At 38.1% G+C, this 21679-nt stretch overlaps 1 long non-coding RNA gene across 6 annotated transcripts in view; it reads right to left on the bottom strand.

Moving 5' to 3' along the window:
* LOC111098014 overlaps positions 1-21679 on the bottom strand; it is a 195761-nt gene that overhangs the window by 150965 nt on the left and 23117 nt on the right. For 4 of the 6 annotated variants that reach the window (XR_005366650.1, XR_005366645.1, XR_005366647.1 and 1 more), the window contains exon 1: positions 12143-12236. The exons of 1 other annotated variant lie outside the window; for it this stretch is intronic. This is a non-coding gene — a long non-coding RNA (uncharacterized LOC111098014). Of the gene's footprint in view, positions 1-12142; positions 12237-21596; positions 21662-21679 lie in introns of those variants that run through there. One more of the 6 variants, XR_005366648.1, reaches the window with a different exon arrangement.

Here is a 21679-nt window from a genome sequence, read left to right as displayed (position 1 = left end):
ATGCATCAGTATCAAAGAGTCAAGGGAGTTTTAATAAAATTACATTATCTCTGAAAACAACCCAAACCAGTTACTGCCTCTCCATGTTTCAGGAATATACTCTGTAATGTTTAGAATTCATTTTAGAGTTGTGACAGAAACGCAAATCAAACTAACACAATCAAAATGCAACTCAGTCAAAATCTCCCTATTAACTGAGGGAAAAACAGCTCCAGGAACTATAGGAATAACCCAGACAGGAAGTTAGGACAGCTTGCTCATTTCTCATCTTTGCTTCTTTTGCACATGGGCTTTAAGCATTTCTACTATAGATCATTTTCTTTTTTTTTTTTATAAAAATTTGATTGATTTGAGAGAGAGAGCATACGAATGAGGGAGAGAGCACAGCAAGGGGAGGGGCAGAGAGAGAAGCAGACCCCCTGATGAGAAGAGAATCCAACACAGAGCTCAGTCCCAGGAGTCTGGGATTATGACCTGAGCCAAAGGTAGATTCTCAATTGACTGAGCCACCCAGGTGCCCCCTCATAGGTTAGTTTCTTCTGTATCATCAGAGATATGCCAATAGAATCTCTGGGTTCATGCCTCAACCATAGAAGCTATTGACAATGAGAGCAAAATAATGACAATAGCACAGAAAAGGGGCAGTGGAAGACTTCCTCTAAAGCTGTGAGGGAGATACGTAGGCAATTTTTTTCAGAACTAAACAGGGATCTCAAAATTGTAACTGATCACCAAGTGCCTAGCATAACAGATGGAAGGAAAAATTACATAATCTTAGCGAATAATAAAGATTCCTTTATCTCTGGAGCATAAGGAACATATATAGAGAGAATGGCCATCAGAAAAGCTTTGCCTTCTCCAACACTGAGAACTAGGAGGTAATACATGGTACACAGCCTATCATTCCATATACATCCAAATTGTCCTTCATGAAAGAAGACAGAATGAAAATATTTTTCAGTCAAGCAAGGATTCCAAAATATTGTCTCATGTTAAGTATTTACCACACACACAAATTTAAATCAAGTGACAGAGCAAACCAAGAGAAAGGAAGGCATAGGTCTAAAAAATACTTAATCCAGTTCCCCTCCTTGGTTTCCAAGTTATAAATCTGTTATTAGAAATTGGTCTGGTGCATCTATACTTCTGGAAGAGCAGGAAAGAAGAGAGCGAGAAAGGGGATCCCAAGGTAAGACTAGACCCAACAGGGCTGGTTTAGAGAATACGTAGAGCTATGCAGAGGTAGCCCTTGGTGGGAAAAATAAAAGCGGATAGAAATTTTCAAACTGTGAGCCAATATCTGGATTTATGACTAAGATGTATGACAGAGTTATGTGCATATTGGGGGGGAAACGTACTAAACATAGAAAACAATCACTAACATAAAGGCAAAAAGTTATACAATTTTGCAAAGTTAGGTAGAGCACATTCCTTGAATCAGCAATGAGCAGTATTTCCATAAACATGTAAACAATGAGTGCTGACTTAGGTAGTATCTAAAAATAGCAGTATAGGGGATCCCTGGGTGGCTCAGCGGTTTAGCGCCTGCCTTTGGCTCGGGGCGTGATCCTGGGGTCTCGGGATCGAGTCCCACGTCGGGCTCCTGGCATGGAGCCTGCTTCTCCCTCCTCCTGTGTCTCTGCCTTTCTCCCCCCCTCTCTCTCTTTCTCTCTTTCTCTGTGTGTCTATCATAAATAAATAAATTTTTTTAAAGTTCTAAAAAAAATAAAAATAGCATTATAAGCCTATCATTTAGAAAAAAATGAGTTAAATGCAAATAAAGAGAACTGGAAATTGAAAGTTAATTGCGTTTATAACATTTAGAGAATGGTTTTAACTATGTACAGCTCTTTGATCAAAATAAAAATTTAAAATAAACACAAGGAATCTTCCCCATCCCGTTTATACTCCCTAGAGGACCACGGATAACAGTGTCTATTTTAATTTATTCTGGGTACCTACTATTAAGCTTTAAATAATATGCTTACTCTGTATGTTTTGATTTACCAAAATGTGAGACAATAGATTAATCCCCATAAGTGAAATAGGAGGAATTTGTACACTCATGCAACTTCTAATTCTGCTCCTTCTCATCTTAATTTTTATTAGTTACATTAATTTGTCCATATACTCAAAATATTTATAGGACCCCTATGTTCTAGCCACTTAAATTACGTAAGTTATCAAAATAAATATCTGCCATTATGTAGTGTACTTCCTAAAAGGAGAAGACAAAAAATTAAACCCATACTGAATGTAAGCAAATAATACATGAGAGTCAGAAAATGTTAAGCCTGTGTCCTTGTCAGGCCATGAACCCAGCAACTGCTTGTTCACCATTACTGCTGGATGGAAATGCACCGAGATGCCCCATAATCTCCTGCCTTTTAGACATATGCTTCTCTGCACTCATTTTATTCATCAATCATGGTTCCTCATGGTGTCTAGAGTCAATCTTCCTTGCCAATATGATAACCTCAGTCTTGGCCCAACAGTTGGCAGTGATCTGGAGCTGAAAGTGTCCACATTGTTGCCATACTTTCAAGTGTAGCATCCTCTGATAGAAGCATTCTTCCAGGAATCCAGAAATGTCCACAAGTGCAGGCAGAGCAATGGCCATTTTACAAGTGAGTCACTCCCAGGTGACAGTAAGAGGAGCCAATCTTGCTCTTTCCCTTTCAGTTCTCAAAGCAATGTGTTCTAGGTTAGTGGGAAAATTGGTAACTGGTTCAGTGCATGTACTAGTACAGCAATCCAAACCCTCAGAGCTTTGACCTCCAGCTAGTTTCTTACTGGAGCTGTAATATAGTTCATTCCACAACTGTACTTTTGCGCCATGAGGTAGACAGAGAGACAAATAGATTCCATGGTTATGAGCCATTTATCACACTTCTTGATACAGAATGTGTTCCTTTGTCTAAAACAATTTTGTATAGAAGACCCATGACAATAGATGAGGTACTCCCTGAGTGCTGGGAAAGGGCTTACAGAGGTACTGTACACAGGCCAGGAAGATCCACATCCTGGAGCACGTGGGTGGCTCAGTGGTTGAGTGTCAGCCTTTGGCTCATGTCCTGATCCTGGGATCAAGTCCCACATCAGGCTCCCCGCAGGAAGCCTGCTTCTCCTTCTGCCTGTGTCTCTGCCTCTCTCAATGTGTCTCTCATGAATAAATAAAAACTTGAGGAAAGGAAAAAGGGAGGAATAGAGAAAGAAAATAGATATCCTTATAATGATGAATTGCTGCCCCCTCCAAGATGGAGGATCAAACATAACCAATCTACTGCTAAGTGGCTAGGTTAAGTTTTGGAAGGACAGTGCCATATTGAGGGATCAGTACCCATCTCTGACACTAGCACGGTGAACATGTAAGTGGCGGTTCCTAGTTCCATTTTGTGAAGAGCAAGTCCTGGCCAGTCTTGGCCATTAGTCATCACCAGAGCTCAGGCCATGGGTAGCACACTGTACCAGGACTACTAGAGCGACAAGGTTGTCTGAAGAAGTCATTCTGTCCAGATGCTTTCTGATGACTTATTGGCACTGAGACTTTTTGTTGGACAAGACCATCCAGAATCCACTTACCCACATAATTGTTACTCTGATCTTTGAATTTTACTGCTTCAAGACTCCTAGCCAACCAACTCAGCTTCTGCTCACTCTTTAGGTGCTCATCTATATCCAAACCCCTTCTTTACCTATGCCAAGTGAACTTCCATGAATATAGGTCACAGCTTTGCCTCCTAGGGGAATTCCCCTTTTCCAGTGGTCTGAGTGGAGCCAGAGCTCACTTCTGACAAGCATCAACATGGTATTCCACTTACGGTCTGAGAACTGGACTCAACTGTTTTGGTTTTAAGATTTTATTTATTTATTCATTAGAGACACAGAAAGAGAGGTAAAGACATAGGCAGGAGAAGATGCAGGACTTGATTCCAGACCCCAGGATCATGACCTGAGCCAAAGACAGACACTCAACTACTGAGCCACCCAGGCGCCCCTCAACTGTTTGATCATAGGGTATCATCCCTAAGTAGGATGACCTTATACTTTGTGAACCTAACAATAATTCTAATATGTACCAGGTATCCCAGAGCAATTATTAATAGCAATGGATATACTCACCTTGGGCTTTGTTTGCTCTTTTTCTAGTTCCTTTAGGTGTAAGGTTAGACTTCTTTTTTAGGTCAGATTATTTTTTTGAGCTTCTTCTTATTTCTTGAGGTAGGCTTTTATTGTTGTATACTTCCCTCTTAGAACTGCTTTTGCTGTGTCCCAAAGGTCTTGGACTGTTGTGTTTTCATTTTCATTTGTTTCCATCTATGTTTTATTTCTTCTTTGAATGTCTCATTTACCCGCTAGTTGTTAAGTATCATCTTTTTTAGTCTCCACATGTTTGTGTTTCTTTTCTCCTGCCATTATTTCTAGTTTCATACTGTTATTATTGGAAAAGATGCATGCTATGATTTCAATCCTCTTAAATTTAATGAGGCATGTTTATGGCCTAATACATGATCTATTTTGGAGAATATGTCATGTGCACTTGAAAACCATGTGTATTCTGGTTTTGGACGGAATGTTCTATTCTATACATATACTATGTCCATGTGTCCAATGTGTCATTCAAAGACATTGTTTCTTTATCGAATGTCTGTCTACATGATCTCTCCCCATTGATATGAGTAGAATGTTCAAGTCCCCTATTATTACTCAAAAAACATTACTATTGAAAAAAAAAAGGAAATCTAATTAGTAAAGAGTTATAGTAGAAACAAATTATAGGAAAAATCTTTATTATGACCACATAATTAGTGATTTTGGTGCCATAAAAGGCCAGGAGCTATTTCTGAAATGGTGAATACTTTTTCACTACAGAAGTAAGGGCCTTGTGGTGAACCTGGGTGGCACAGTCAGTTCAGTTTTGGCTCAGGTTGTGATCTCAGAGTCAGGAAGTGGAATTCCTTGTCAGGCTCTGTGCTCAGCATCAAGTCTGCTTCAGATTCTCTTTCCCTCCCCCTGCCTCACCTGCTTATGTGCACGCTTTCTAAAATAAATATAGAAATCTTTTAAAAACTAAAGAAAGAAAAAACCTTGCTTTCAATTCTCAAAGTCTATGCTACACCTCTTGATTGGGGATTGCTATGGATACCACAAGCATCCCTTTCTAGCAAGGAAACTTCCAGCATAATCACCTATTCTATGGTATGAAACCTGTTATAGACCCTTCCCCTTACTCCAAGCCCCTGTCTAACTTGACAATCTTCTAAGTCACCCAATAAGTGGGACTGAGCATTACTGCTAAGTGCATCTTGTCACTTGATTAGTTGTAAGTAGTAAGGATGATTTAGCAAGCCATAGATTTCACCAATACTGCTGTTCCTGAATCTTCACAGGACTTGTTACCCACCTTCCCAAATGTATATGCCTTCTTGTTAGGTTTGGAATACATGTACAATACTTGCCATCTCCTGCTAATTGATATATTTAACATGATGCCACCCATATATATTTTATGAGCATGATGTTCTATATAATAGCAAGAGGACAAAGGTCCCTGCAAACTTTGCTATGACACCAATTGGGAAGAACATAGCCCATAGCAAGAAAACAAGTCTTTCTTGCTTCTTTTTCCATGTGAATATTAATTATTGTTGATCCCCCCTATGGGAATTGAGAAGAACATTTAAGAGATGAATACCATGTTACAAATGCCAGAGCTATTGTCAGTCTGTCTCAGGAAAACATTAGGTCCAGTATAGCAGCTGGGACTGACTTGGGTCAGTTTATGAACACCATCATCATCTGCTAGAATTCATGTCTTTCTGGGGGAGTAGGGGTACAAATAGGACAATTAGAAGAGATGGTTTGGGAACCCCTGTTCCTAAGTCCTATAAGTCTATGAGGATGGGGGATAATGTTTTGAAATTCTGGATGGAATGCGACGTTGCTTCAGACTTAACTTTTTTGAAAGGATGGCAAGTCTCCCATTTAGCACTTTTTACTTAGCTTTTATCGGCTATTACTTTATAAGTCAGAAAAAAAAAAAGTGACTCTCTTGTCCGTTAGTGTGTATCAACCTCTTTTTCCCCACACACAAGTACCCATCAGAAGCACTGTCAGATTATGTGGTGCCAGAATTCCAACATCTCCATAGCTTCCTGTCCAAGAGGAGAGCCATGATCGTGTTTTAGATTACACAGTAGCGGCACCAGCTCAAGAGATTGTATCTAAGAATCTACCATCAGTTTGAATACTCTACTCATTCTAGTTCACAGTTAACCTGGCAAAAGTCTGTACATTCCTTTGGGAAAGGATCAGAGGAACGTTTATCATATGTCTTTGTGGCTTTGCAAGGTCCTTCCAGAAGGATCTTTAATCAGCGGGTTCTGGGTCAGTAAACTGGCTTTGATCTGTAAACTGGGTGAAGAACTGATTTTTCCATTGCAATAGCTGACATCAATGTTCTGCTTGCCCAGACTGGATTTTTTTTGGGGGGGGTGTTGGGGGTGGGGGAAGAGGTGTTTCATACGAGTCAAGTCACATCCAAATTAGTCATTTACCTATGTTGCCATTTGTACACCAGGATTTATTAGCCATTTGCAGGTTTCTGGGGGTCAAGGCACTCAGAGTTAAGTGGCACCATGTGGCCTCTACAATTCCTGAGTAACATCATCCCCTTCATACTAAAAAAGCCGCATCCTTAAGAATCAACCCAGACTGCAGAGGAAAGCCATCCCCAGACTTGTCAAAGAGGCTGAGGTCTCCCTCAGACATTCCGTTGTCTTAGTGAATCACATCTGTACAATGTAGTGCAGTGGAAGGAGGCTGGGCTTTGTAATTATATGGCTCCTGTTTCGATACTGGCTCTGCTATTTACTGTGACAGCAACTGTTCTGAGCTTTAGTTCTCTCAGCTGCAAAGAAGAAAGTAAAAAATACCTTGCACGATTGCTTTTTTGCTGTTCAAAACTCTAGCACTGCAAGAGCTAGAATTTGATATTTACAAGACAAAGTCTAAATAAAATTTTTACTATGACCAATTCTGTTTACACAACAGCAACAACAGGACAAAAACCTAGCACGATGTCTAAGACACATACACTAAATGTTTCTTTTCCTTCTCTACTTCTTTCCTGTCATAAGGAAAACCATAACATCTCATTTTCCATCCTGCCTTTCACCACTTACACACAATCTACTCACTCAAAGGATTTTACCCACTATTTTTTAAAGGTTTTATTTATTTTATTAATGAGAGAGATGGAGAGAGAGAGGCAGAGACATAGGCAGAGGGAAAAGCAGGCTCCCTGCAGGGAGCCCAATATGGAACTCTGAATCTCAGGACCCTGGGATCAGGCCCTGAGCCAAAGACAGATGCTCAACCACTGAGCCACCCAGAAGTCCTTTATCCACCATTTTCAAAAACAGTAAAGGCATTAAGTCTTGCCAGTGATTCCTTCCTTTTTTCTCCTGGGGTCTTTTTCTAGATTCCTCCTGGTCAAGTTTATACTCCAGAAACATATACAAAATTTATACCAGACCTGTCCTACTTTTTTTTTTTTTTAACTACAATAAGGAAATTAAGATAGTATTAGGATTTACAGAGATTACATAAGTATATATACACTGTCCATATTCTAGAAAAACATTCCATTTTTTTCTGGCTAAGAAATGGGTAAGATTAGGGCACCTGGGTGGCTCAGTGGTTAAGTGTCTACCTTCAGCTCAGGGCATGATCCCAGAGTCCTGGGATCGAGTCCCACATTAGGCTCCCTACAGGGAGCCTGTTTCTCCCTCTGTCTATTTCCCTGCCTCTCTCTGTCTCTCGTGAATAAATAAAATCTTTTAAAAAAAATAGGTAAGATTAACATTTTTAAAGAGTTTTATTCTCTTAGAATTATTAATTTCAGTGGTTTTTTCCTAAATAATAGAAATAATTCATACAGATTTTTTAAAATCACACTAATTTGGCACCAAGAAATAGAAAAAGTATAATGGAAACTGTGGCCTAAAACTCAAATAGTTAATTATATTTCTTTCACTTAGTTCTCTGAAAACATAGGTCAAGTTCAGCGAACTGGTCTGCTGGGAAAATTGGGCCCTGTTTTTGTCAAGTTTTCCTAAGCACCTCCAAAACCACTCATTGCTTATTGTCCACGGCAACTCTTAGGCTACAGCAACAGAGCCAAGTGAGCACTTGTGACAGAGATCATCTAGCCATTCTAGAGAGCAGGAATTATTCACTATCTGGCTTTTTATGGAAAAAAGAATGCCAATCCCTAACAAAGAGGGAGGCCATCGATAAGCTTGTTCAAGTTCACATTACAGATGGTTAAAACAACAGAAGCAGAACGCAGGCCTTTCTGCATACATCTTAATCTATGGGATGGAGCCCAGATAAGAATGTCCAGACTCCCTGTTTTGCTTCTAACATTTTGAATCTGTGTGAATGAAGAGTCGTCTTGCTAAAGGCAAACTAGGATGGTGTCTTCTCTACATATGTACAAGTATTATAGATGAGGTCTTCCAAAACAGACTAAGAAGTTATCTTAAACTCTGCTTTTCAATCTTAAATACTGTGCTGGAAAACTATGAATAGCCGGCCAATTCTATAAGATTTCTAAAGCATATTCAACGAAAGCTCTAACACACAATTTCCCTTTTTATATTGCCACACGTCAAGCATACAACCCCAGATTAAAGAATCTGCTACTACCTAGGCTTTAGTCTGCTTCCTTCCCAGCGCAAGTTTGGGGATTTAATATAAGACATAAGGCAAGCAATTTTAAAGTTTTAGCACTGCAATAATAAAACAGAAGCTGACCACATGTACTCTTTTCACTACAACAGGACTTCAGTAATTTATGGCAAATGCTTATCCCCATTCTCATCAATCATGCTTTGCAACTTATGGGTAAGAGTCTCAATTTGTTAAGGATGAATGAAAATGCTGAAGCAAGGCCTGTCACTTTGATTTTCCTGGATAAACTCAGATTCTAGTGATTTTTTTCCCCCGCTAGGGAGGATGCTCTTGTTCTTTCCATTGTCATAGTTTGCCAATCTCTCAGAAATTCTAAATCATATTTTGATTTCTAGATATATAATCTCACTGGTTTATAATCTCATTTTCTAAAACACCTTTCCTGGAACAAATAGCCCTCCAGAATCCAAAGCATACTTGCTCTTAGCATCATTTGCTAGACTTCTTCTACTCCCTTCATTCTGATCCTTCTCCTGCCTACCCCTCCCCCCTCACTTCCTCACTGACATATTATTTGGGATATTTTTCAGTAGTCTGTGAAATGAAGACATTATGGCTAAACCAGTCAAAAGCTATACCTAACACCAACTGGAGAATACATCCCTGGTTTTTATTTGAAAACTGACTAGTGAATAAACAGATCTGCTCAGAAACCTGGAAGCTTCAATGGTTTGGAGAGCAGTACCTCACATGAGTGGTAAAAAGCTCTCTGTTTGGGGTAAGAATTTTCACCCCTATAACACAGCACCTTTCCACCACACAGCCTCTGTTGTCCAATTTCAACACAGGACCAGGCTTTCAGGAATACTATGATCTACTATGTCCTTCCTCACTCCTTCAAACCCTCACCACTCTTACCCATGACACACATCCCCCTCATTTCTCTCGATTCCTCTAAATCCCACGTGCTCCTCAAACCTCAGCACTGCCCGAGCACCTTCTGTGACCCTTCCAGTCTGTACCACTGTCTAGAAAATCCTATAGCACTGTTTCTTCTACTTCCCACACAGCACACGGCTACCTTACAAACTGAATTCTTTTTTCCTATATGTTGTCATGTCTCTCCCAATCATATTAAAGTTTCTTGGAATACAGAGGATGTGCCTTTTTTCCCCGTCCATTTATTTTCCTATTGTAGCACATATCATCTGCTGCCCACACTCTATGCTCAGTCAACGACTGCTGATTAATTCCTGTGCCTAAATGTACCCGATGAGTGTACCACTGATCTTATCAATCTTACATGGAAATACAGGAAAGCTATCTAAACTTTTCCTGGCTGTTTTGACAGTGGGGTTGAATTACAAATATTATAAGCGGTGTTTTCCAGAAGACTAAGTGATCTTAAATATTGCTTTGCTACCCCAAATACCATATGTGAAAGCTATGAATGGTCAATTCTGTTTTCTTTTTAAGATTTGAAAGAGAGACTGCACATGCCAAGGAGGGAGAGGGGCAGAGGGAGAGAGAGAATCTCCAGCAGACTCCCCACTGATCTTGGAGCCTGAAGTGGGGCTTGATTCCCACAATCCTGAGATCATGACCTGAGTGGACAGCAAGACAGGACACTCAATGAACTGAGCCCTCCACCCCAGGTGCCCCATGAGAAGTTCATACAAAAATTTTAAATCATACTTCATCAAATTGCTAAAATAATAGTTATTATAACAAAGAAAATGCCAATCTATATATTGTATAAAATTCAGATAGAAAGATGATTGCAGGATTCAAGATTCTGCTCCTGCAAAAGCTAAAAGAATAAGTACTCCAAATCTAGCTTTTAAAGTACAAAACTTTAAAAAATGTTTCCCATTACATGCTCTTTTTTCAATAAAAGACAACATATAGCTCCTATCACGCATCTAGAATTAAAATCCCAAACACAGAAGAGTATCTGGAACTTAGGGGGACTCAGTGGGGTAGAAGGAGGGAGAGAGATTACAAAAATAGTATTTTTATATGATTTGAATCTTAGAAAAAAAGATGTGATGAAATAAGAGTTAAAAAATAAAGTAATAAACTTATGCTTTAGGAAAGAAGTTTAAGAATACATACTGGTATTACCTTGTTAGAGAAGATAGAGCATTGTTATCAAAAGCCTTAAACCTGCCAATCATATTTAGTTAATAATTACAAATCTCCTAAAAACTATGATGGATTTTAATCATATAAATGTTCCTAGCATTTTTATTTACAGTAATAAAATATTTAAAGCAACCTAAATATCCACAAGATTTGGGTATTTTGTATAATGGAAAAATTAAGACAGTTCTTTTTATAGACTTACCACGAGGAAATGTTTATTCCTAACAGGAATTCCTGAATAGAAACTCTTTAACAGCTAAGGATATCTTAGCTTAACCTTAAACGGGTAAGGATATTTTATTTCCATCTGTGTATCTTTATGTAATTTCTAATATAACCATTTCTACCTTTCATGAGGCAGCCAGCCATCTCAGTGCACTGGACATTATCCTCACTCACCTGTTCGGTGTCCTTTAGGTGATTATGGATTCTCCATTATCTCCATTTCCATGCCCTAGTCATCCCTCATAGATAGACATTCTTATGAATTTATGGTGTATCTTTTAGTGATATGTTCTTCTACAAAATATATTGTTCTTTGCATGGCTGTATTTTAATAAATAATATTAGGTCACAGATCATACTGTTCTTCCTTTTTCCCTTGAGCATTATGCTTCAAGCTGGACCCATATTGCCATATGTGTATATATATGTATATTCCACAAACACATATGTATTACATAGGCAACAGCACATTCCAGCTTTTATATTATACCACCACAAGTTACTTTTTCGGTTTTCTAATTACTTTGTTTTCTAACATGAAAGAGTATTAGTGGATAATAAGAAACCTCAGCTTTAAAATAAAGGGATCATGATGCTGAGTATTTTGATGACTCGAGCTCATCTTGTGTTTAAAAATTTCAATGAAAGTAAATCAAGAATAGTTGAAATTGATCTTTCCTAAGTCTAGTGGGGGAAAAATAGAAAAAAGAATCTCAAATTCACGTTAATAAATAGTAATATGAGACTTAATTGTACGACTTTCTTATTTATACTGTTTACACTTTGTAATATGTCATTTGTTTAGAATCAGAAACAGTTGCTAATTTAAAACTATTGTAAGTAATCTAAGATATTGGGTTAAAATCCCATTGGGACAAATGGCATAACACCTCAATACATTTATTATTGTGACATGTAGGGACCTGTATCTTGTTTTCAGGATGAAATTGAATGACAGGGAAAGAGAAACACTGGGAATAATCCATGCCCCCACATCTTGTTCTCTAATACCCAAAATAACCTTCATTGCACTAAGATCTCAGCTAAAAATGTCCTTTTAAGAAGGATGTATTACCATATCAGGTGATGCTGGTGAGTCAATCATTCATATGACAGCCTATGCTAATTTGGCCTGTGTGATTTCTCCCCAGGTTTTAATGATGAGTGGGACTCTAGAAGGACAAAGAGGTTTCCATCAGTTAAGAGAGGAGAGACAGTTCAATTACAAGTAATTCTAAAGGTTGTGATACTTTAGAGGAGCATATTTCTTTCCTCCAAAGACAGAATTATCTGTTCAGTTGTACAAAGCTAGAATTCTAATAATCACTCTTGATACTTTTGCCTCCCTCCCATTCTTCATTCACATCCAACCCACCATCAAGTATGCTGGATTTTATCTCACAGATGTCTTTCATATCTATCTACTTCTTTCCCCATCTAGTCCATCTTTACCACATCTACCATCATTCCTCCTCCCTTCACCCTGTTCAGGTTACTATCCCTCTTTCCCGAGGTTGTGCAAGAGTTTATTGGCTCTGGTTCTGGAGATAATCCAGTTATAGTTTAAGGGGTTTGTGTGTGTGTGTGTGTGTGTGTGTGTGTGTGTGTGTTCTAAGATTTTATTTATTTATTCAAGAGAGAAACAGAGAGAGGGGGCAGAGACATAGGCAGAGGGAGAAGCAGGCTCCCTGAAGGGAGCCTAGATGTGGAACTCAATCCCAGGACCCTGGGATCCACAACCTGAGCCAAAGGCGGATGCTCAACCACTGAACCACCTAGGCATCCCTAGTAGTTTGAGTATTTTGTTGTGTTTTTCCCCCCATATCACACCACAGAGTCATCTTTTCAAAATGTAAAGCAAAACACATCACTGTAGAAACTTCCATGAAATCCATATGCTTCAAGATAAACCAAATCACCCCTTACTGTGGAATCTCTCCTCAGGCACACCTGGCATGAGGAAGCCCCCTGCCTTCCAATGCTGCCACTGGTTTTCTGTGAGTCCCTCCTTAATTGAGATGGATATTCCCTTCCTGAGATCCTTGAGCATGTCTTCCCTTCACCTCACATTCTCCCCCTGTCTTTCTTGCCTCAATTCCTCCCATGCTTCCTTCAGTTTCTAGGAATATCATTCTGCCCTCTCCTTTGTCCATTCTCATTTCAGAGACGTGCATACCTCAAGAAGTCTCCAAAATGCTTGTCGAGAAGGCGTTTTGTATGTGTGTCTGTTTCCCTCAAGAGAGCATTACTGCATGAGGGCAAGGTTCTTATCCACTGTAGTAACATTTCTAATGTATAGCGTATAATAAATCCTTAGTAAGTATGAGTTTAGTATATGAATGAAGAGATTAATATTCACGAATGGAGAGTCTGGAAGGATAGGAAGTGTATGAAGGTCAAAGATTGAGATTTACAAATCTATTAAGCAAGCCTTTCTTTAACCTCTGATAATCAGGAACAAATACTCCCTCAGGACTTACAAAGTCAAGTAACATTATATAATAGGTAAAAGCATGGGTGTTAGAGTTCTAGAACCAACATTTACAAAGCAAGGAAATTGGGCAGAGTTATGTTGACAAACTTATCAAAATACCCTTGGAAAATATTTTTAAAAATCACTATTTTCATGGTATTTTATTTGACAAATATCGACCATTTCATCTCATATAATCCACCCCTAATACTGGAAGCATGCACTTTCTACTTAATTTCACTGTTATGCGTAAATTAAGACACACACACATTATTATTTTAATCGTCAAAAAATAAACATGTTTTAGGCTATTAAAAACAAATTAGTCATTGAATGTGATCATTTATGCTCTAAAAATTATAAAGACATTTAATTACATTAAGTATAATTTCTATTTATCATTAAGGACACAAAGAGCTGATAACACTTCCACTGAGGATTTCTAATTCAATCTAAAACGTAGAATAAGAGATCCTGTTACACATCCCTGCTTCAGTAACCAAGATATAACTAATTTAATCAGGGTAGAATTATCAGGAAATAAAATCAAATATACCCAGTTTAATGGAGAAGCCAAAAGCTTATTATCAAGATTTTCAAACCCTAAACAAATCGTGTTTGTCACAATCATTTCAGTGTCAAGTGACAGAAACCTACTCAAAGTACATTAAATAAAAAGTTCAGTATCTTCTTCAATATTGATAGCAATTTCCAAAATGTCTCCAGTCTTTCCTGAGTGTAGGAATACTACCAAGTCCCATCACTGTTGTGATTCCATCACACTGGCTCCTGCTCCACCTCCCCACCCCCACTCTAGCAGGGGAAGTGAGGCCACATGATTGCCAGTTCAACCCAAATCATCCTTAATTACAGAAGCCAAATTCACAAAGGGAGAAAGGATGTGAGTCAGGCAAAAGTGTCAAAAGCCAACTACACAAATTAATTTTCATTATTAAGGAGACAAATCCTTGTGTTTGAAATTTAATAAGTATGACCACTGAAATTAGGAAGAAACTCAGAATTTTAATACCAATTTTTAAAACACAACGTAATTCTCTGGCATCCAGAAGATTGTTTCAAGTGACTGATGGCTTTTGAAGGTATGAGCAAATATAAAAATAATGTGAGTCCTGCTTGTCAGTAGCTTCCCTGCCAAGAAATGTATAAAATCTAAGTAACCTGAGCCCCCCACTACCCAGACTCCCCTTTCATCTCCCATTTCCAACTCAGGGGATAAGCAGTAGGGTCAATTTTAAGGATGGAATGAGATTTACAATTTTCTTCTTTTCTTGGAAATCTCCCACTGCTGGATTTGACCAATCAAGAAGCTATTTCCACGAACTCTCCTATGAAAACACCACCAACAACAACAACAACAAAAAAAATAACCCTGATGGGAGAAACTGAGGGTGGCTCTGTCCAATAGGCAACAAGAAACAGAGGTTTCTGGTCCAAGAGTCTGAAAGGATCTGAGTCCTAGCAAAACAGATATTAACATCTTATATAATATAATCATGGAGGTAACATCCTTTCACCTTTGCTGTGTTCTGCTGATTAGATTCAAATCAAAAGTCTTATCCATACTCAGAAAGAATACACAAGGGCAAGAGTTCCCAGGAGGGGAGAGAAGTGGGATCCACCCTAGAATCTGTCCACCACAGAAACACCATTACCTCATCTTTCATAATCATGATTACATTAACACTGTCAAACTTGAAATATGGACTTGGAAAAATAGTAACCTCAACCCTATCACTCTAATTTCTTATGACCTTAAAACACTTCAAAAAATCCTTTCGTGGTGAAGAAACACTTAAACCTCAACATTCGCTTGTTTTCATCGTCTAGTTACTGTCTATCCCATTTAAGTAAAATTAAATTTAAAATCTTGATTGAAAAATCTCATGTACAACATAATTCCATTGTTATGTTTTTTTATCTTTCTATCTCAATATATTTAATAGCTCAACGTTTCGAGTAACTTGTTTTTCACTTTTTCTTTCATTTTAAATTTCTAATGAGCATGTATCATTGTTATTTTTTAAAGATTTATTTATTTTACAGAGGGAGAGAGAGAAAGAACACACAAGTAGGAGGGGCAGAGGGAAAGGGAGAAAGAGTCTCAAGCAGTCTGTGCTGAGCGCAGAGCCTGACATGGGGCTAAATCTCATGTCCCTGAGATCACAACCTGAGAGGAAATGAGGAGTTGAATGCTTAATGCACTGCCCCACCCAGGCATCCCGAGCATGTATCATTTTTATTAAAAACTCCTAAATTATGTCTATATCATAACATTTAGCCTTATCATTATCGTGCTCTCAACATTATAAACAAAGTTATTTTACTAGTATTTATACATTTTATAGAGCACTCAACAGTAACCAAAACTTACAAAATTGTTATTACACTCTATTACAAAGAATGAATATTTAATAACACTTTCTTAAGAAATCCCTTGGTAAGAAATCTAGGGGAAAAAAATGGAATCAGGAGCTGATATGATGGTCTCAAGTTCACTATAAACAGTCACTCATAACAACAAGTTACATAAATCCTAATTAAGTATTAATTCAATTGTCAGAATTCCTTGCCAAAGAAACTTTGGAAATTAATAACATGAAAATTCGGCAACTCTGTAGTGATCAAAGTTAATCTACAGGGAGTAAAAGTTTAAGAAATAGTTTTCACACCATGAAAAATACGTGAATTATTACTTTTGGAACTTATCCAAACTAAGTGTTCATGTAATGGTTGGCAAATTCTAATAGATAGCTTACTATAGAACTGAACAGGATACCTGGTTTAGACTTTGAGACACAAGTGATAGCTTTAAGTGACGGTGTAAGTAAATACATCTTATATGGTTTTAGGTCTTTTGCTGAATGGGAAGGATTCTAAAGCCAAGATAGATAATTGTCATCTCAACATCCAACTTTAATGAATTTTCAGAAAATTATAATGTTTGGCATGTTTATATATCTACACCATATACATACAAGTATGCCATTATATGTAATATAATACATATACACATTTATGTATATACATATATGGATACACATGTTATGTGGAAGACAGCTTTTGTGCTATTGAAATTATTTTTTAAATATTCATACTAGAGATCCCTGGGTGGCTCAGCGGTTTAGCGCTGGCCTTTGGTCCAGGGCATGATCCTGGAGTCTGAGATCAAGTCCCACATCAGGCTCCCTGCATGGAGCCTGCTTCTCCCTCTGCCTGTGTCTCTACCTGTGTGTGTGTGTGTGTGTGTGTGTGTGTGTGTGTGTGTGTGTGTGTGTCTCATGAATAAATAAATAAAATATTCAGGGGATCCCTGGGTGGCGCAGCGGTTTGGCGCCTGCCTTTGGCCCAGGGCGCGATCCTGGAGACCCGGGATGGAATCTCACGTCGGGCTCCCGGTGCATGGAGCCTGCTTCTCCCTCTGCCTGTGTCTCTGCCCGCCCCCTATCATAAATAAATAAAAATTAAAAAAAATAAAAATAAAATAAAATAAAATAAAATAAAATAAAATAAAATATTCATACTAGAATTCTTTAGTAAGGAGTAGGATTGTCTCCTTGCCTCTTTCGTATAGTTTTGTATTTTGGCCATACAAAATTACCATAAACCTGGTGGCTTCACAAACAGGACTATAATACATTTCTGGAGGTCCAAAGTCTGACAGAGGTCTCATTGAGCTACAATCAAGATGTCAGCCTGGTCATATTCTTTTCTAGAAGCTCTAAAGAACAGTCCATCTCCTTTATTTTCTTATTTCTAGAGGCCCCTGACTTTCCTTAGCTTTTGACAACTTCCCCCATCTTCAAGCCAACAGTCTTGAAATCCTTCTAGAGACAATGAATCCAAGATTATTCCCCCAGATCAAGGTCCTTTACAACATGTGCAAAATCTACTTGGCCATGTAAACTAATAGATTTACAATTCCAGGGATTAGGCCATGAACATTTTTATGGGGACTGGATTCTGCCTACCATATCCTGCCTGCATTCAGGTTCATTTTTTTTTTTTTTTTGCATGCATTTTTAGGCAAGTCTTACATTAAGGATTTTGTTTGTAGAATTGTTTTTTTAAGACAGAAAAGTGGAGACCAAGGCTGAATGCCTTAGGATATCTTAAGAACTGTCCTGCCAAGTGCCAAGTTTTATCCAGAATAATTCCTTTTATAGCTTTATATGAATGAAGCTTCTAATTTGGATAATCAAGGAAAGGTTGTTGGAAGGGCCCTTGGGATAAAACATCTTTATCAGGCCAGTATTCTTGGGAGCATGGAGACATTTTAAATGAGGAGACAAGCTAGGGAGATATGGCAAGGTTACAAAGGCAATATGCATGTATGGAGATGAGCTACCGAGAAAAATCTTTCCTGAGATTAAAATTTTATTAAATTTCCCAGTGAGAGACTGGAAAACATGATCTCAGAGGAGAGGCAGATTTGGACTGGCAATAAGGGAACAAGGAACTGAATTAGTTCTAAATTTTTTCTTTGAGAGCATGATCTCTTACACATCAACATGGGGATTGGGTCAAGCTTGGAAGTCTAAAACTGGACTTGTTTGTTCAAAAAGATAGCAAGCACTGGAAAAGAAGCTGCTTGGCAATAGGATCTACCTCCACTTTACACTCACCATGGAAGAGCAGAGTCTGAAAACATACAATAAACCAGAACAGAATTTCAAAGTCAGAAACCATAAAGACAGCTCAAAGCCTGGAGATGAGTGATAGCTCTATCTTCTTAAAAGGACGAGCCAATTTGTGTGTTGGCTGAAAATTGGCTGACCCTACATGCTATAATAAAGTGTGTTTTGATGAGAGGTTAATATTTTTACATGGCAAAAAATTGAAGGGCTTATATCACGCTTTTCGTGAAAAGGTGATTACTTAACACTTGATGATCAGAAAGAAAGTTATGAAGAAGCTTTTAAAATGATATTAAAAATTTAGGATATGGTCTTGACTTACCAATATGTGAGGAAAAAACCCATGAAGTAAATGGAAATTTATCTACACATCCAAATATATATTTAACTTATATATAAGTTAGAATTAGGGAAATGTGTTATCCAAGATTGGCACATTCCTAGAGACATTGCCGACACACACTGGAAAGTGCAAACTTGTTTTAGCCCCTACAAAGTGGCAGGGAGGAAAATCATGCATCAGAAGTAGAAAGAAGGGGTGGATGAATTGCCTGTGAAGTTTGGTCAGCTGCCCAAGGGTCCTCGTGAGGTCTGTGTGGGGTCATTCTTTGCGAAGGCTGATCAAGTATCCCCCAGAAGGAACAGAGAAGCTTTTATCAGGAGGGGAGGAGAAAAGGAAACATAAATGTCAGTCCTTTGAAGTGCAGGGCAGTCCTCTGTTTGTAAGGCACCCAGGTAACATTCCACAGGCCACCCTCAGCTCATGTTTTCTTTCTTCTTGCCTTTCTAAATTATTTGGCTCAATAGCTACCCAAAGCTCCAAAACGGTGAAAATGTTGCTCGTAGCCAAATCTTGTTCTCTGGGAGAAGAGACCACAGGCAGGCTGCCTCTAGTTTATGAAAGGGCTGTATTTTAAATGTTCCTTGAAATATAAATAGTTTAGTACTTGGAATTTATTCTCATAGAAACCATGCTATAAATAAGATTTATTTCCCTTGAAAGGTTTCAAGAAGCTATTTAACTTATATTGTTTGGCAAGCATGGTTTCAATCACACTATCTTAGTTACCTATCAGTTCATTTTTTTTTTAATTATCAAGCTATTCTTTTCTTTCACAAAGTTGGTAATGCATATTGTAATATAAATTTTATAGTGTTTGAAACTACCTTTCCCAAACTGCTGAGAGACTGCCACTGCTAAAGATGATCCCAAGAGGTGAATCTATGATCTATGTATCTGTGCCTCTTCTCAGATCTAGTTATCTAGATACTCAGTCTCAAGACTGTAAGAACACAAATGTTCTCAAGTATATACCCCATCCTCGATTATTCCTCCCAAGCTACAGTAAGCTTTGTACTGCACTGTAACTTTACAATCATGTGACAGAAAGTAATTTGATCAAGTATCTTCTTCAGAGTGCCCATCAAGGAGGAAGCCAGAAGATGGTATTTTATTTGACCTACATAGAATTTTTAAATATCTGGAATTAATGGACTGACATTTAAAAATTGGATAGATTTCATAAAGGAATTTAGATTTCCAACTTCTCTTAATAAATTGGAAAACGGGCAAGACCAGGTCTATATTTTCAATGTTCTTTAGTAGCTGAATGGTCATTTAACAATTACTGAAGGCATGTTGTGCCAGTCCCTAAATTGTCACCTACCTCTACTTTGCCTCCTCACCTGACAGTACGCGCTCCCCACATTAACAGACTTCTCTGTAAGATTTGAATTCTGTTGTGAAAGGGTAAACAAGTGATAGTTCCTTTCTTACAGGTACTAAGACACTGGCCTCAGAATTTTGTCCTTCCTATGTAAGGCATGGGCCTGGTTTTTTGTTTTTTGTTTTTGTTTTAGCTTTTGGTTTTTAAGAGAAGAGAATTCCAAGCAGAATTGTGCAGACTACAGAGCCTGACAAGAGTTAGATCTCATCACCCTAAGACCATGACCTAAGCCCAAATCAAGAGTTGGGAGCTTAACCAACTGAGCCACCCAGGAGCCCCTGCATGGGTCATTTTTAAAACCAGGAGTGTATGTACTTGGAATGTCTTCTACTGCCTAACAAGAGATCAGCACTAAAAATTCACAATCTGGCTCATTTATTAGCCTTCTAAGAAAATGGGAAAATGCTTTAGAAACTAACACACTGTATTAGCGCTTGTTCCAGAAATAAGGATACAGATCACTAAAAAAACATTTTCCTTGTATCCAACATTCTGATTTGTATGCTTTGATATGCTTTGTATCTTCATCTCTTCTTTTAAAAATTTATCTTTAAAAGTGAAAGAAAAGATAAAAATGGTTATATCTAATCCAAGAAGTGGTTTCAAGTGGCCTTAGGCCCCCATGACATAGATTATACTTTCCAAGCCAACCCTCTGAACAAGTGTGTATGCCATGCAAGCACGTACTCAAAAGCAGCTTTCAACATCCAGTGTTCTTATCAGATCAGCATTTTAAGACTCTGGCATATGCAAAATCTTAAGCCTGCTTTTAGAGGTTGTTCAAACAATCTAAATGAAAGTAAATTCTCCATTCAGTTAAACCCCCAGTCCTCCTCCTCTAAGGCCACCACTACTACCTATCTATAGTTGATAAAATACTCTCTTGTAAGTCTTCACCAGATGGGTATTAGGAAAACAAATGAACACTTCAATCCAAACAGGATTTTTAGGTTAAGTTCCCTACTTTGGCCAGTCTCTTCCTGTATCTCATATTTAAATAAAATCTCAATCTGTTCGCTGTTATGTCTTTGCCCTTGGCTTCCCAAGATGCTTCCCAAGTACTCTCATGAATGTGACATGAAGCTATCTTCCATGTATATTCCCAGACTGTAGACATTGAAATATGACAAGCTCTAGCCCCAGGTGACTACTGTTATCTGCTGCGATGTGATTCTTCTCATAGGTTCTCATTTATCCTTTGTATATTCATGAGGAGTGTACAACACACCAGATACTCTCATAAAGGGTGGGGATGAAGTGGAACACAAAACTGAAATTCTAACTTGAAAGGAATGTACATTCTAATGAGGAGTGTCTAACAATAAACAAATGAATAAAACATAGTTCCTTTAATTGCAGTTCAAAAGGGGAACTAAAAGAAGAGAAGGAGGTGAGGAAGGGTGCTGTTATTAAAAGGAAATCAAGGAAGGCCTTGACTGAGAAGGTGACCTTATATAGTAAAGCTAGGAGGTAGTGAGCCAACACTGATCTACAGAAGGGGTATCAAGAAAGGTATACAGGCTGATTATGGTCCATCACATATTTTTATCCATTCCTTGGACTAAGAATAGTTTCCACATATTTTAATTAACGAAAAAGTGTATTTTGTGCCACATCAAAATTATATAAAATTCCAATTTCAGTGTGCATAAAGTTTTCTTCAAACAGACATACCAGTTTGTGTTGCTTTTATAACACAACAGCAAGTTGAGTAGTTGCAACAGACATGATCTGCAAAGTTGAAAAGATTTACCACT

The sequence above is a fragment of the Canis lupus genome, chromosome 11 (assembly GCF_011100685.1).
Source record: "Canis lupus familiaris isolate Mischka breed German Shepherd chromosome 11, alternate assembly UU_Cfam_GSD_1.0, whole genome shotgun sequence".
NCBI lineage: Eukaryota > Metazoa > Chordata > Mammalia > Carnivora > Canidae > Canis > Canis lupus.
Note: the sequence above shows the minus strand (reverse complement) of the source record. Positions and strands in the feature narration are given on the sequence as shown.